The sequence below is a fragment of the Octopus sinensis genome, linkage group LG6 (assembly GCF_006345805.1).
Source record: "Octopus sinensis linkage group LG6, ASM634580v1, whole genome shotgun sequence".
NCBI classification, from domain to species: Eukaryota; Metazoa; Mollusca; class Cephalopoda; order Octopoda; family Octopodidae; genus Octopus; species Octopus sinensis.
In genome coordinates, this window is record NC_043002.1 from 95,044,366 (window position 1) to 95,062,393 (window position 18,028).

At 36.6% G+C, this 18,028-nt stretch overlaps 1 protein-coding gene across 1 annotated transcript in view; it reads left to right on the forward strand.

Annotated features, from left to right (window-relative positions):
- The window catches only part of LOC115212942 (protein-tyrosine sulfotransferase 1), a 570,511-nt gene that overhangs the window by 242,711 nt on the left and 309,772 nt on the right, over positions 1-18,028 (forward strand). The window contains exon 3 of the mRNA XM_029781786.2: positions 2,435-2,511. The gene's annotated coding sequence lies outside the window, so the exon portion shown is untranslated. The remainder of the gene's footprint in view (positions 1-2,434; positions 2,512-18,028) is intronic.

Here is an 18,028-nt window from a genome sequence, read left to right on the forward strand (position 1 = left end):
CCATGTTCAGCAACTGGCACTTCCTTATACAGCTGTCCTCAACTGCATGCATCACAAGACTATACCAGCATAGTCTCTCTCTCTCCACTATCTCTCTCCCTTCTCTCTCTCCCCCTCTCTCTTCCCTCTCTCTCTCACTACATCTGACACCTCTTATGCTTAATTGTTCTCTCAACACATTTTTACTTTGTCATACATGCACACAGACATTGCACATCCATCAGAACATAATAGCTTCATTTCTTTCTTGTCTTCACATATCTTCTGCATTCATGGCCCATGTTTGTCAACCATGTAGCATTGCTGTTCATACACAAGTGTCATATAATCTGCCTTCTAATCTGAGAGAGAAACTTTGTTATCACCAGCCATTCGTCTACTTCTAGCTTCCACTGTGATCCCTAGATCAAGAACCAAAGGACCCCATTGAAGGCTTTCTCCAAGTTGGCAAGTGCCAACACTCCATTAGGTTATTAACAGATGACCTAATTAGGATCAGAGCAGGTGCTCTGAAAGCATAGTAGCCAGAATAAGAATGTAAGGGTAGGTTTTTGGACATCCAGGGAGCGATTATTTCTGTTGGCATCAAAAGAAATTCTCACTTTGAACGAAGGGTAAGTTTTATGATGCTTACGCATGAATTGCAAAATGCTGCCAAGTCGTTAAGCATGGGCACTGAATGCGGTAGATGTGCAACAGCTGGAAAGAAATAATGCAAGCTTGCTTCACTGCATATGCTTGAATAATGCCATCAAATGAGCTGAGAGAATAATTTGGTATTAGAGGAATCAGATGTGCAAAGAGAGAAGCTGCGCTTACAGACATGTGACGTGTGTGAAGGATGATAGTTGGGTAAAGAAGTGACAAGATCCAAGTGGAAGGAAACTGTGCCAGACTGAGACAGATATGGACAAAAGTGGTAAACCTATCTCAGGATGCTAAACTTCATAAAGAGGATGAGTGGTCACGACAAATGATGTGATTGTCTTAGATACAACCTGTCCAACCCATGAAAGCATGGAAAATAGATTTAAAAATTATATTCATTGGTTATTAGACTTGCACCAAAATAATTAAGGGGTCATATTCTATCACTAGCATTGAATTGTTGTTCATGAATAAGATGCGTGGTGTATGCAAGAGATTTGAAATAAAGGCACCTACCTTCTCTTCGTCGACGCAGACCTCTCCGGCGGTAACGCACCCTTCCACATGGCCCAACCTGAATGCTAAAAATAGCAGCTGCTTTTCCCTTACCTCGACAAAGCACTCACATGTCTAGCTCTGTTGGCTACCCTGATCGAAAAGGCCCAGTGCCCCCCTGCCTGCACGCGCATCACTCCTGCCCCTTCCTCTTCCAGTCAGCCCCAAGTTCCTGTCAGCTCCCCAGCTGCTGACGTCATCCCACAAGATGTTTGATTATAAAATAGCTCTGTCTATTTAATTTGTAATAGGTACAACTAATTAACATTGCTTCTCCATCACTAGAACTCAGCATTCCAAATTAACAAACAGGAACTCAATCCTCTATTTACTCTCAGACCAGAGTCCCCCGACACCTCAGTCAGCTTCACCATTGAATATGATCTCTGATTCATTCTGTGGTCTGCATTTGAAGGCTGGTGTGTAAGTGCATACAGCAGATAAACAAATAACACTGTGTAACAAATTCTTTTTTCTTTGGTCAGTAAGTGTTATTTCTTATTTGCTTCTATCAGGAAATGAAAGGGAATGACTGCTATTCCTTTCAAACTTTACTTTTGTGATATGGACACCAGTGATTTGAAACTGACCTATTTTCCATTACATTTCAGATAGATTCAGCACTGAGTTGCTGAAGCAAAAATATATTCTGCTCAATACCACAGATTTGCTTGTCAGTTACTTGACCTTATCCTTTTGAGCATGTCCCCTAGTAACTGAGAATATGTGCCTTTCTGATCATGAACAGGAGTAATGGGGAGCATCATAGCCATGTACTGAGGGGATTTCTGTGGGGTTTGAGTAAATGTAACAAAAGCAAAGTTTGAAGGAAATACTAGTGATTTTTCATACTTTGTGTGTGGAAGCACTCCGTCGGTTACGACGATGAGGGTTCCGGTTGATCCGAATCAACGGAACAGCCTGCTCGTGAAATTAACGTGTATATAATATATAGATGTGTGTATGTATATATTTATATGTATATCTGTGTGTGTTTTGTAACACCAGCTAATGTTTAAACATCCAAAACTGAATTTCTTTGACAGAAAGAAAATGGCAGCTGAAAACCTAGTGCAGTCTTTGACCTTATTTATTGACCACTCATCTGTTTAACCTCAGTTGGGATTGATAAGTTTCCAGTATATACACAAGAAATGAATTATTTTTGCTTTACTCTTGTACTATTCAAATAAGTAACTCCCTAACAAAGAAACCTTAATTTCTTCTGCAGATAACCCCTGGGTAGCAATTTATTTTTAAGGAAGTTCTGCAAAGTTAATTAAATTGGCTGTGATTTGTAAATGTTGGGTGAGTGTACAAAGTACTTTTCTTTCTTTTCTTACCATTCCTTGTATTCCTAATGACCTCAATAAATATCTCTCTTCTGTTATGTAATTCAATCTATTTTGATAATGAATGTAGTTTTGTAAAATATATACTTATTTTTACCAAAGTGTTTTGTTTTATGTTTTTTTTTATATGGATTATTATTTATTTATAAGCAAAAATGGTCATTTTGTTATCAAAAGTATTTTGAATTTTTTTTTCTTGTCCTTTTAGATTTAAAATATTTTCCAACTGCTATATTTCAGCTGCTTTATGCCTTTTAGGGAAACATCCCTGAATTGTTTATATTTATGTCATTAAGATTACCATAGCAACACACATTTAATTTAAGCAAAACAACCAGCTTTGAAAGAGATATATTAATGTAGAGTATAAACTCTTCATCATTTGTCAATTACTTTTTCTTGATTAGATGCACATTTATCAGTGCACGCACATGCAAACGACTTTGAAAACGTTCATGTAAATCACTTTGCCTTCCATTCTATAGGAATTCTCTATTATCTTTAGTTTTACCATTTACGAGGAGATGCTGAAAAGTTCCTGGCTTTAGGTAAAAGAAAATACAGGAGTATTGGTTAATTATGATTTTATTCAATATATACTCCTCTCAGATTCACACACTTATTGCAGTGGTCCTTCAGTTTTGCTAAGCCCTGTAAAGAACTTGGAACATTGGGCCTCCAGCCAGGGTTTTCTTGATACCCTCAAAGCAACGAACTCTTGAGCACCCCTCGTATGTATATTGGTTGTTTTCCTAATCAGCACCAGAATGTGATCTTATTACTGGAATTATGCAAAATCATATTACTACTATTTGTAGATGTCTAATTATACAACACCCAAAATTTTGAATCTAAAAAATGTCTTAGATTAAGTATAATAGAAACTTTTCCAATTTCATGTTTCAGAGATTTATATTTATTAGCAAACAATTCATACAAGATACTCTTTTACCTGTTTCACTCATTTGACTGTGGCCATGCAGGAGCACCTCCTTTAGTCAAGCAAATTGACTCCAGGACTTATTCTTTGTAAGCCTAGTACTTATTCTATCGGGGTCTTTTTGCCGAATTGCTAAGTTACGGGGACGTAAACATACCAGCATCAGTTGTCAAGTGATGTTGGTGGGAACAAACACAGACACACAAACACACACATATATATACATATATACAATGGGCTTCTTTCAGTTTCCATCTGCCAAATCCACTGACAAGGCTTTGGTCATCCTCAGGCTATAGAAGAAGACACTTGCCCTAGGTGCCACACAGTGGGACTGAACCTGGAACTATGTGTTTGGTAAGCAAGCTACTTCCCACACAGCCACTCTTGAAAATTTATAAAACATTTCAGCTTATATTAACTTAAAGTTAATATCATTAGCCCTGTGTTATCAACTAAGATAGTCTTTTGGGATTTATCACTGCTCCTCTTCCAACAAATTATTCCTGGCATCATTTCTACATACTTTGTTCTTTTTTTACTGTTTTTCTTTTTTTTGTTTTTCTTTTTTCTTCTTGGTCCTTCACATTTTTCATTTGCTTTGGGGCAACATCTAATGAAAGGCAGGTCATTATGTTGAATCACTAACAGACTTCTAGATGTTAAGGAATGGAATTTTTTTTTAGTTTCATTACAGGGAAGTAGTGAAACTGATAGCAATGTTAAGTTATGGAAGGCTGTGTGGGAAGTAGCTTGCTTACCAACCACATGGTTCCGGGTTCAGTCCCACTATGTGGCACCTTGGACAAATGTCTTCTACTATAGCCTCAGGTCAACCAAAGCCTTGTGAGTGGATTTGTTAGACGGAAACTGAAAGAAGCTCATCGTTTATATATATATGTGTGTGAGTGTGTGTATGTTTGTGTGTCTGTATTTGTCCCCCCAACATCACTTGAAAACCGATGCCGGTGTGTTTACGTCCCCGTAACTTAGCAGTTCGGCAAAAGCGACTGATAGAATAAGTACTAGGCTTACAAAGAATAAGTCCTGGGGTCGATTTGCTCGACTAAAGGCGGTGCTCCAGCATGGCCACAGTCAAATGACTGAAACAAGCAAAAGAGAATTCAGGTTATAGTTTCTCCAGATTCTATAACTTAGAATTCCAACCTGAGATATAACTGCATCACTAAATATATTTATCGCATTTACTTTTGTTTGTGATATATTTATGAAGTTATTTGCATGCAAGCTCTTTTGTATTCACCTTAACAAGCGGACACTTAAATATATATGATTGCACAGGCACACATGCTCTTGCGTCATATAATTACAATATATTGACTTCAAAGTCGTTATCAAAACATTTTGATTTCATAACAGGGAAGCACTTCCAGAGAAAGAATTACTCTTTTACTTGTTTCAGTCATTTGACTGTGGCCAATGCCGGAGCACCGCCTTTAGTCGAGCAAATCAATCCCAGGACTTATTCTTTGTAAGCCTAATACTTATTCTATCAGTCTCTTTTGCCAAACTGCTAAGTTACGGGGACATAAACACACCAGCATTGGTTGTCAAGTGATGTTGGGGGAACAAACACAAACACACACACATATTTATATACATATACATAAATACGACGAGCTTCTTTCAGTTTCCATCTACCAAATCCACTCACGAGGCTTGGTCAGCCTGGGGCTATAGTAGAAGACACTTGCCCAAGGTGCCACGCTGTGGGACTGAACCTGGAACCATGTGGTTGGTAAGCAAGCTACTTACCACACAGCCATTCCTGCATCTATTATGCAAGAACTTTAAAAAGTTCATAGAGAAGACACAAAAACAGAATTATTCTTAGGAAATTTTTTTCCTCTATCTATATATGTTTGATTTGTCTGTTTTAAAATATTAAACCAAAATTGTTATTTTGTAGTTTACTATTTCATAGCTTATGTATATTAATTCCTGCTAATTTCAATTTGTAAAGATAAATACCTTTTTGTTTGTTTTATAGACTAAAATTGTAAACATGATAATTAGTTTTCAGTTAATTTTTCATGTTCATCAAGTGTCAAACTTTACATATATATTTTTGTGTTCAAGTAAATACATCATGTTCTTATAATTTTTTATGCTCATCATGTTAATAGAAAAAACATTTATTTGCTTTCTAGTTTTCAATTTTGTAAAGATTCACATTTAAATCATAATACATTTAATTGCTTTTTTCTACAATTGATACATAATCATCATCATCATTATCATCATCATGAAAGCATGTTGTCAAGTGGTTTGTGGATTCAGTTCTTGGGCCAGGTAGTCTGTTTAATTTTTTAGCATTCAGATTCCTCTGTCAAATTTAATGCTCGTTTATTCACATTGTTTTCAGTTAATCATGCATTATCATATAGCTTCCAGATTTCTGTGATGTGATTGACTATTCTTAGAATGGCATTGTAGGGCATGTGTGAGAGGTTAGGTCTGGCCAATTTTAGCATAAAATAGGTAGAATATTTGAGTCGGATATGCCATTTTAAATGCCAATGGGTTAAATATATCAAAACACTTCATTTCAAATTGTTCCAGTCTACTCAACTGTAAATGAGTACCAGCTGGTTACTGGTGAAACTCTTCTATGTCCAACAGTCAAATCCTGATCGTTCTGTTGGAATGAGGTGTGGGAAGGCTTAGGTGGTGTCTATGCATAGGTCAAAAACAATTAGTAAAAGCATGGTACATATTACCAAACCAAACTCACACATGAATGATTGCTGGCTGTACTGTACTTTGTACATCATTACCAATATTATTTTTAGAGCTGGCAGAAATATTAGCACATCGGGCGAAATGCTTAGCGGTATTTCGTCTGCCATTACGTTCTGAGTTCAAATTCCGCCGAGGTCGACTTTGCCTTTCATCCTTTCACAACAAGGTGGCAAGCTGGCAGAAACGTTAGCACGCCGGGCGAAATGCGTGGCCGTTTTTCGTCTGCCGTTACGTTGTGAGTTCAAATTCCGCCGAGATCGACTTTGCCTTTCATCCTTTCGGGGTCGATAAATTAAGTACCAGTTACGCACTGGGGTCGATGTAATCGACTTAATCCATTTGTCTGTCCTTGTTTGTCCCCTCTGTGTTTAGCCCCTTGTGGGTAGTAAAGAAATAGGTATTTCGTCTGCCATTACGTTCTGAGTTCAAATTCCGCCGAGGTTGACTTTGCCTTTCATCTTTTTGGGGTCGATAAATTAAGTACCAGTTACACACTGGGGTTGATGTACTCAATTTAATCCCTTTGTTTGTCCTCGTTTGTCCCCTCTATGTTTAGCCCCTTGTGGGCAATAAAGAAATAAGAATTGTTAGCACACCAGGCAAAATGCTTAGTGGCATTTTGTCTGTCCTTGTCTTCTGAGTTCAAATTCCTCTTTGGGTCAACTTTGTCTTTCATCCCTTCAGGATCAATGAAATAACTACTTGTTATGCACTTGAGTCGATATAATTGACTCACTCCTCCTCACAAAATTTCAGGCTTTGTGCCTATAGTAGAAAAGATCATCATCATTATCATCATCATCCTTATTATTTTAAAGTGGTAGGCTAGCAAAATTGTTAGCACATTGGGAAAAATACATAGTGGCATTTCGTCAGTCTTTACGTTTTGAGTTCAAATTGTGCCTTGCATTCTTTTAAGGTCAATAAAATAAGCATTAGTTAAGCACTGAGGTTGTAATCAACTTTTTCCCCACTCAAACTTGATGGCCTTCTGCCAAAATTTGAAACTAATATTATCATTATTTTATCATCTATATTCTTTTATTTGTTTCAGTCACTTGACTGTGGCCATGCTGGAGTACCACTTTTAGTCAAACAAATCAACCCCAGGACTTATTCTTTGTGAGCCTAGTACTTATTCTATCAGTCTCTTTTGCCAAACTGCTAAGTTACGGGGCACATAAACACACCAACATCAGTTGTCAAGCAATGGTGGGAAGGGATAAATACAAACACACACACACACACGCACACACACACCACACACACACACACACACACAAACACACACACATATATATATATAATATATATATATACACACACGATGGGCTTCTCTCAGTTTCCGTCTACCAAATCCGTTTTCAAGGCTTTAGTCGGCTTACGGCTATAGAAGAAGACACTTGCCCAAGGTGCCACGCAGTGGGACTGAACCTTGAACCATGTGGTTGGCAAGTAAGCTACTTACCATACAGCTACTCGTTATCATTATGAACATTTTTTAACACTCTGCATTATTATTTGAAATAATATCTTAGTCTGTGAATATAATTTTATGGCATTTATTAAAGTCAAAAGAATGAAAAAAAAAAAAAATCCAAAAAGCATGAAAGGGAAAGATATTCCATTTCATGCTGGAATTATTTAATTGCTTCATTCATTGGATTGTGACCACTCTTGGGGCACTGCTTCGATCAGCTTAACTCCAGTATTTATTTTAAATGCCACTAAGCATTTATTTATAGTAAAGGCGGCGAGCTGGCAGAAACGTTAGCACGCCGGGCGAAATGCGTAGCCGTATTTCGTCTGCTGTTACGTTCTGAGTTCAAATTCCGCCGAGGTCAACTTTGCTTTTCATCCTTTCGGGGTCGATAAATTAAGTACCAGTTACGCACTGGGGTCGATGTAATCAACTTAATCCGTTTATCTGTCCTTGTTTGTCCCCTCTGTGTTTAGCCCCTTGTGGGTAGTAAAGAAATAAGTATTTATTTTAAGCTTGGTAGTTATTTTATTGTTCTCTATTTTTTTCTTTACCGAACTGCTAAGTTACATGAGTCTAAACAACATGAGTCAACACAGGTTGCCAAGAGATGAGAAACAAATACAGATAAGCGTTTGCATCTCCCCTCCTCACACACATGCATATGATAGGCTTCCACACAGTTTCTGTGTACCAAACTTTCTAACAAGGCATTTATTGACTCAGGGTCACAATAGAAGACACTTGATAAAAGTGCTGTGATGGAGCACAAGACCCAAGAACCATAAGGCTGCACAATAAATTTCTTAACCACTCAGTTATGCTTGTATCAATTCTTCTATTTTCTTTCTTGTTAGTGGTTTTGGCTGTATTCTGATATCTGCTTAATTTCTGTTCATTGTATCACTAATCTAATTTTAATATCAGTAATACCAATTGTTCAGTTTGTTTGGTTTTAAACGGCATATTGTAAGGATTTAAACACTATCACATGAACACGAAATATACTAAATGAATGTAAAATATATCATCATCATCATCATCATCATTGTTTAACGTCAGCCTTCCATGCTAGCATGGGTTGGACGATTTTGACTGAGGGCTGGCGAACCAGATGGCCGCACCAGGCTCCAATCTTGATCTGGCAGAGTTTCTACAGCTGGATGCCCTTCCTAACGCCAACCACTCTGAGAGTGTAGTGGGTGCTTTTTATGTGCCACCGGCATTGGGGCCAGTCAGGCGGTACTGGCAATGACCTTGCTCGAATCTTTTTATACATGCTACCAGAACAGGTGCCAGTAAGGCAACGTTGGTAATGATCATGCTCAAATGGTGCCCTTTTATGTGCCTCTGGCACGGAGCCAGTTGGCTGCTCTGGCAACAATGATGCTCGGATGGTGCTCTTGGCACCCTACTAGCACGGGCACAAGTGCCAGTAAGGTGACGCTGGTAACGATCACACTCGAATGGTGCCCTTTTATGTGCCACTGGCACATATATAATTACAAAATACAAGAACAACCAGAAAATGTAAATTACTGGTATAAAAGCTATATAATAATTTGGAATAAAAGGTTAATTGCTGTGTATAGCTTTGATCTAACTTGTCTGAATATTGGGCCCTGTTTAACGAACAATGTGCTTACATTTAATTTTGTCAGCTATTATACATGCTGTGAAAATATTTTTTTCATAATTGCTTGTAAGTGTGCATTCTATTTGCATGGTGGGTGGTTGACTTAATAAAATATTGCAGTAACTATATAACAAACACATGTAAAGAATATAAAATACATATAGCAATAGCTCCACACAGTATGCATTTTAGTTTCTAGTTTCTGTACACAGGATAGCTCTGCATCTTTAGCTAATAAGACATCAATCTTATTTCTAAGTCACCTGATGTTTTCCACTTATACTTTAAGTTATCAGACATTTTAATACAATTAAGAATCGAATAAAACATTCTATAAATTGAATATATTTCAAAATAGATGACCAGTTATTGATCACTTCAATACAAAGGAAAATAAGCATAAATACAGCTTATCTAATTGTATATCATTGACTTTTAGACTTCCATTAACTAAGATTTGTCCCTAAAAGTTATTCCCTTCAGACTAAATTGCACACTTTCAACATTGACCTAAATATGCCAAAAGAGACTCCACATTTCCAATAAGTCTTTTTGATGAGTAAAACAATATGCTGGAGTGATTTTGATGTCACCCTCTGATTTCTTGATGTTACTGAAGTTTGGTAATGGCTTAAGTTTTCTTTATTAATCTAGGAGATAGCACATCTACTTGTACAGAATCAACATCTGTTTGTACTGAGTCAACATCTGTTTGTACAGAAAAGTTGTTTATTTCCTTTTGAACAGGTATATCGGCATAATGACTGTCCCTAGACACAACAAAATATATTCTTTTATTCTTTTACTTGTTTCAGTCATTTGACTGCGGCCATGCTGGAGCACCACCTTTTTAGTCGAGCAAATCGACTCCGGACTTATTCTTTGTAAGCCTAGTATTTATTCTATCGGTCACTTTTTGCTGAACCACTGGGTTATGGGGACGTAAACACACCAGCATCGCATGTCAAATGATGTTCGGGGTGACAAACGCAGACATACATATACATAATGCGAAGGGCTACTTTCAGTTTCCGTCTACCAAATCCACTCACAAAGCTTTGGTTGGCCCAAAGCTATAGCAGAAGACACTTGCCCAAGGTGCCATGCAGTGGTACTGAACCTGGAACCATGTGGTTGGTAAGCAAGCTACTTACCACACAGCCACTCCTTCGCCTATATGTGAGTGTCATTAACCTATTTGTTCCTACTAATCTTATTTCTATATTCCAACAATTTTGTGCTCTAGATCAATTATTAATTTCTAGTATGGGCACAAAGCCTCTTTTTATTTTAGTGATTCTTAAAAATCGATACTTAATATCCAAGTTGATATTCAAGATTTTGGACTCTAGACCATTCTTCTTAGTTTTGAACTTTTATCTGCAAGTATTCTACATAGTCTACATCCAAATGAAAGTTTCAGAATATCAATGCTACTACGAATATCAAGTGATTATTATTATTATTTTTTTTTTTTTTGCTTTAAGAGCTATAAAGAATACTGAGCCATATAGAAATACCTCACTGGTTTGCTTCTAATCTTTACCGTGCTTATATCTCCTTAGTACACGGGTGGCTACCATATGCCATTCACGTACACTTTTTTCAGCATCCACCAAACTACAAAACATAGAACTCTGTCGAAAGCTTTCTACAGATTAACAAATACGAGTTAGTTTGCTTTTTGTTTAGAATTTCCTCTTGCAGTTGCCCCATTTAAACTATGGTATCTATGATGCCAATCCTGTTACAAATCCAAATTTCATATTATCCAAACTGGTCTTATATAAGCTTCACTTTTTAAAACTTCTTACAAAATTTGCTATATCTTTGAATGATGCATCCATAATGGTTCATGCCCATTGCATGCTTTTTCTACTTGAAACAGGTTAAAATAAGGATCATTACATCAGTTCTATAGTAAATAGATAGTGAAAATATTTATTGATTCTTCATATAAAGTTGTCATTTAGGTTCTTCACTCATATTGATCTCGGTAGATCCTATACAAGTTTCGCTATTCTGTCTGCAAGAGTGAAACCATGTTTTTTTTTCTTTTAATCGTTAACCGCATTGTCACTCATCTGTGACCAGAAAATTTTTACAGTGACTTCAACGTTTTGATTCAGTTGCAACTGGGCTGCAAACATTTCCTTGTTAAAGTAAAATATGATACTTAAATATATTAAGTGGTCCAAACAGTAATACACACACAGACACTCATTGCTGACAGAACTTGAAGTTCCAGTCAGGTCAAGTCTACTAAATGTATAAAGTCCCATCCTACAAGCTGACCTGCAGTATCAATTACATTCATACATACAAGGCTTTCAAGGCCCTGGAAGCTCTCTAAAGGTTGTTAGATAATTTCTCTTACCTAGATGACCTAATTAGCAGCAGAAGTGGATGTTCTGAAAGTGTAATTGCTAGAATAAGATGGAAAATATTCAAAGAACTTTTAACTCTGTTGACAACCAGAGGTCTCTCTCTATCTCTCTCTCAAAGGAAGATTGTATGATGCTTGTGTAGGAACTGCATTGCTATATGGTAATGTAATGTGGGTCCTAAATGCAGAGGATATGCCAAGATTAGAGAGGAATGCAGCTCGCATGCTGCACTGGATGTGCAATGTCAGTGTACATGTGCGACAGTGCTAGTATATTGAGAGAAAAATTAGGCATACGAGTAATTAGATTTAACCCTTTAGTATTTAAACCAGCCATATCCGGCTAAAATAGCTAATCTGTTTTATGTTCAAACTGATCAGATCCAGGCTCTCACACCTACCCTACAATATTATTCTACATTAAGTAATTACACCATCAAGATCTTGAAGATATGTGATAATGCATGATGAATTCAAATTAATGGGAATCAATAGGCATTATGTTTGATTGAATAATCTGAACAATAAAAGGTTAATGTGCAGGGGAGAAGACTGGTGGTACAGAGTGATGTGTATGGATAAGGAATGTTGCATAAAGAAGTGCAGATCACTTACAGTGGAAGAAATTTATAGAAGAAGGAGACTCAGGAAGATATGAGAGCCAAGCTCAAGATACTGAGTGTTATGGAGGAGATGGCAAAGGACCAAGATCTGGTGCCTTACTGGTGCTTGAGGAATCCTGCCTACCACAACTAAATTGATATCTTAAAACTACCTTGGTAATTGCTTGTACATACAAAGCTCAGCCTCACCTCTGTTCCATATTGCCCTGTCAAGCTTCCTCCACATCTTCACTGCCTTCACTCATTACTTCTTTATCTCTACGATTATTGAGCTATCATAATCACCTGAGAGCAGAATAGGTACAATCTACACACTCACACCCCCTTTCATACCTATTTATTTATTACCCACAAGGGACCAAACACAGAGGGGACAAACAAGGACAGACATAGGTATTAAGTCGATTACATCGACCCCAGTGCGTAAATGCTACTTAATTTATCGACCCCGAAAGGATGAAAGGCAAAGTCGACCTTGGCGGAATTTGAACTCACAACGTAACGCAGACGAAATACCGCTAAGCATTTTGCCCGGCGTACTAACGTTTCTGCCAGCTTGCCCCTTTCATACCTTCTCTTTTCTTTTCTCTCCCAGAACCACTTCCATTGATCTCTCTCTCTCTCTCTCTCTCTCTCTTCCTCCCCTCTGCTAGACTCCATCCTTAGAATCACTTCGTTTCTTCACTATTTTCTTCCAGCTTTGCTTCCTCCTCTCTATTATACTCCACCCCTCCTTACACCTCTTTCATCCCCTATCTCTCCTAATGTCCTCACATATCTAATCTAACCCCCACTCCCACCTGAGCCATTTCTATACCTCTCACCTTCAATTACTACAGCCATATCTATCACATCTAACCACCTCTCCTCACATTCTTATGAAATTTTCCATCCTTCCACCTCTTCACCTGTATCACCCACCACACTTTGCCCTGAGAGTATATCCACACATCTCCACCACCACCATCTCTCCCACTCTTGCCATCTCTATCTTTCTCTTCAAGTCTCCTTCTCCCATCTTCTCAAACTGGGATATCCTTGTATCTCTTCTACAGCAACATACTTATTTCTATCCTTCTATTCTTTTAACCTCTGATCAATAGGTACAAGCCTACATTCCTCAACACTACTTCCCTCAGTTAGGGAGGGGACTTTGTCTTGTCTTGCAAGGTATTTGGTGAACCCTGCCAATAAAGCACCCAACATTACTTGACAACCGATGCTGGTGTGTTTAAGTCCCTGTAACTTAGCAGTTCGGCAAAAGAGACCGATAGAATAAGTACTAGGCTTACAAAGAATAAGTCCTGGGGGTCTGTTTGCTTGACCAAAAGGCGGTGCTCCAGCATGGCCACAGTCAAATGACTGAAACAAATAAAAGAGTAAAAGAGTATATGTCCTTTGTTTTAGAAGTCTGCTATTAAGACCATTTAACAACATTTGTTTTCAATGCCTCTATTTGTATAAAAGCTTATATTTCAACATTATTATTAACAAAAAGTGGGGGAAAAAAATTATTTCTATTTTGAAGGCTAAAAATCTGAACTACACTGAAAAGTCATTTCTTGCTAAACTTGATGTATTACATTATGACGTACTTGTATGTACATTTAGCAACAAAATTATACTTTAAAGTTGGTATTCACATCTTTAAACTGAACCAGTCTCTATGGCAATAAAGTAGTTTTTCCAATTTGTACCTAGTTTGATTATTGCCCTTACTCATTTCAATTATATAATGAGGTTGAAACCAGCTACAGTAATGATTGCTTTAACAAAATACATTTCCTGGAAATCTAGTTAGCACATCATTGATCTGGTAGTTACCAAAGGATGTGCTGATGTTTGTTTAATAATTATGAATATCCCTTGTTAGTTCTTTATAATTGGTATACATTGATTCTGAAGAAATTTACTCCTGAGAGGTAAATATTTCATACTGTGCTCTTATTTGAGCTCAAGTGTAAAACAATGTTGCTGACATAAACTTGTGTGTGTGTTAGTGTGTGTGTGTGTGTGTGTGTGAGAGAGAGAGAGAGAGAGAGAGAAAAACATGAACTCTTCATAGTAATATTTTTGCGTAAATTGCTTTTACCAAGAACATGTTTCAAAACAGTTAATGAAAACACCAACAATCATTTCACCTTCTACGTCAATCTGTTTTATTATATATATATATATATATATATATATATATATATACCATTGCTGCACCAATGTATGTTTAATCAACCTCTTTTTACATTCTTCTTTTTACTTTTACATAAAAATCCTTTTAGGCTCAAATAACTTTATTAAATTGGCATTGCTGTAACCAAAAGGAGATATTGTATTTCAATAGACAATAATCTTGAATATGCAAAATAATGTATGAAAAAGAAAAAAAAAAAACAATGAAATATCGTTTTACTTGTGCAGCAATAACAAACAGTTGCAGCTGTTGTTTGTATACTTGCTATTCAGATTTAAGCTCATGTTATGTTTGTCTCTTAATTTTAATATATTTTCTATACCCTGACTATTAATAAATCAAAGTAGTTGTGAAGCAAAATTATATGAAAGTCTTTTTATAATTACATACACAGAGTGTCACAAAATAATATTCATTCTTTATATCTTAGTGTTTATCCAGCTTTAATTCAAACATATGTGACTTAATGCATACACCAGTTTAGATATTTCTTTATATATAATTGTGTGTGTTAATGGAATGGTATTGATTGATCTTGTGCAATAAAGTGTGATAAATAAATCACTTTACTAATATGTTGTGTTGACAAAGCTCAACTGACCCCCTTACAATATCAACTCAGATCAACTTCAGGGTCCAAATATCTCTGTGATTCTTTTTCTTCTTTTCCACTATTGAACTTTTCAGTGTAGGCTGTAATCACACAGTCTGTCACAAATGAGACTTCATCATACTCCTCTTTTATAACTTCTGTATACAGAACTAACCCTAATATAGCAACGGAATTTACCAAGGTACTCCTTCTTTTTTAATTAAAACCTATAGCAAAGTGTTTACTTAACTACATTCTTTAATTCAATAGCACCAACACATAAATACAATAGTTTTTTAAAGGCAATACCAAAGCCTACATCCCCACTTATCAAGAGCAACGCAAAGCTAAAATTCATAGCAGACTTCATCATAATCATCATCGTCATTATCGTTTCACGTCCGTTTTCTGTGCTAGCACGGGTTGGATGGTTCGACTGGGATCTGGGAAGCCAGGAGGCTGCACCAAGCTCCAGTCTGATCTGGCAGTGTTTCTACAGCTGGATGCCCTTCCTAATGCCAACCACTCCGTGAGTGTAGTGGGTGCTTTTTACATGCCGCCAGCACAGGAAAATGGAAATGCATATTTGGGGATAAACTTGCAATGAAATTTCTTCAGGTTTTACTGTTCACAGTGCAATTAATGGTTTATTATCGGTGGGAAGATATAAGCCCTAATCAACAAACAATTTATTTGCTGAAATTATAAACAAAAGCCATCAGCTCTTGTTTTGACTCAAAGGTCTGACAAGACACAATATGTTAAGACACACACACACACCAATGTGTCCACCGTGTTATTGTAAAAAGATCTTTTTGTGGCATACACAACAGCAATTAGCATATTTGCATTTGAGTATGCTGGAATGTATTATCAATAAATTTGGAAGTCATCATTTCAGATCTCCTGTTCACTGTGCAAATAATGATTTATCAAATATGTATGTGCATATATGTGTGCGTGCATGTGTGTATGAGTGTATTTATGTATGGCTATGTGTGTATAGATATATATGAATGTGTGTGTGTGTGTGTGTGTGTATTATCTTTTGCTTGTTTGTGTGTGTATATTATCTTTTGAATGCATGTGTGTGTGTGTGTGTGTGTGTGTATATATGTATGTATGTATGTATATTATCTTTTGCTTGTTTCAGTCTTCAGAGATAGACTTGTAAAATGAAGTAAATATAGCAAATAATCCAGAATCCTTGTCCGGTACCAGATTGATCCCCAAATCTAACCAGTTCGTGCCAGTCATGAGGCCAAACATCTCTGAAAGTTTCATCTGAATTCATCCAGCGGTTTTTGAGATATCTTGTCCATGGACAAAAAAAAACCAACAAACACAACTGAAAACAATACCTCCACCTTTAATAATACTTTCTACTGTAGGCACAAGATCTGAAATTTTGGGTAGAGGATAGTCAATTACATCAACCCCAGTACTCAACTGGTACTTATTTTATCGACACCAAAAGGATGAAAAGCAAAGTCAACTCTGGTGGAATTTGAACTTAGAACGTAATGACAGACAAAATGCAACTAAGCATTTTGCCCGGCATGCTAATGATTCTGCCAGCTCACCACCTTATCAATAATGATGATGACAACGACGACCCCAACTTGACTCTCTACTCCAAACTTTTCTCCAAGCTCAGTTGTGCATGATTGTGTGTATCTGTGTGCTTATACATATCTTAAGATAAGATGTGCTTACACATAACACATGCACACACACACACACAGAGCAAAATAAAATAAGAATATGTTACACATATTTGCACTATTTTTCCCACTTTAAAGCAATGTGGATAATGAACTTCTTTTAGATCTACCTCTTTTCTTTAACTAACCTGGTTTCATAAATAAATATACAAACAAAGCATTTTATTGAATGAAAGCTTGGAGATTTGTTGAGTAAATTATGGTACACTGTGAAGTTTTCTTAGAAAATTAAAGTATTTGAAATAATTTGGGAGAAGAAAAAAGATTAACCTAGAATGCTCTTTGAAGCTTGGTACCACTTTATGTAGTATGCTATTATAAGGAAATACTCTGCATTTGTCTATGAATCAATATATTTTGTGAATATCAATCATCTATAAATGTTATACTTACTAATTCACTGCTGCAGTTAGCTTTAATCTGTTACCTCCATCGCAAATCGTATTTTGTATTATTTATTCTAAATCCTAACTAACTGTTCAAAGATATACTAAAGAACCACCCCATCTTGAAATGCATTTGTTGAAATTTGCAACATCACAATACTAGCTTCAGCTGGTAAGCATGTATTTAGAACTTTTTACAATATATCAAACCTTTAGAAATAGTCAGTTACCGTGATCATGATTTAATATCCACCTTCTATACTGTCATGGGCTGGAAGGTTTGGCAGGAGCTGGCAAGTTAGAAGACTACACCAAATTCCACTTTCTATATTTTGCATGCTTTCTATCACTGGATGCCTTTCCTAATGCCAAATACTTTGCAGTGTTCTGGATGCTTTTTAAGCAGCAACAGCAATAATTTGCAAGACAAAACCCCTCAGTTGAAGGGGGACAAACCCCAAAATAAAATTATGAAAAAGACAATTGTTTTCTAATCCTATAATGATTGTGCCACTATGAATGTGATATGGATGGAACATTACCTGTGGGATCTGTAAATTGTCATAGGAACTGATCTTCCTCCCCCAACAAAAATCTACCTAAAAATTACCTGTATATCCAAATAAAATCCAGGAATTGTTAAATTTCCCATCAGATTTCTGCCACATTTAAAATTCCTTGCTTTGTAATTTTTACAGCAAATGTAAAAAAACTACATTAACATTCTTCTTCTTCACTCTTTTAATGAAGTTTTA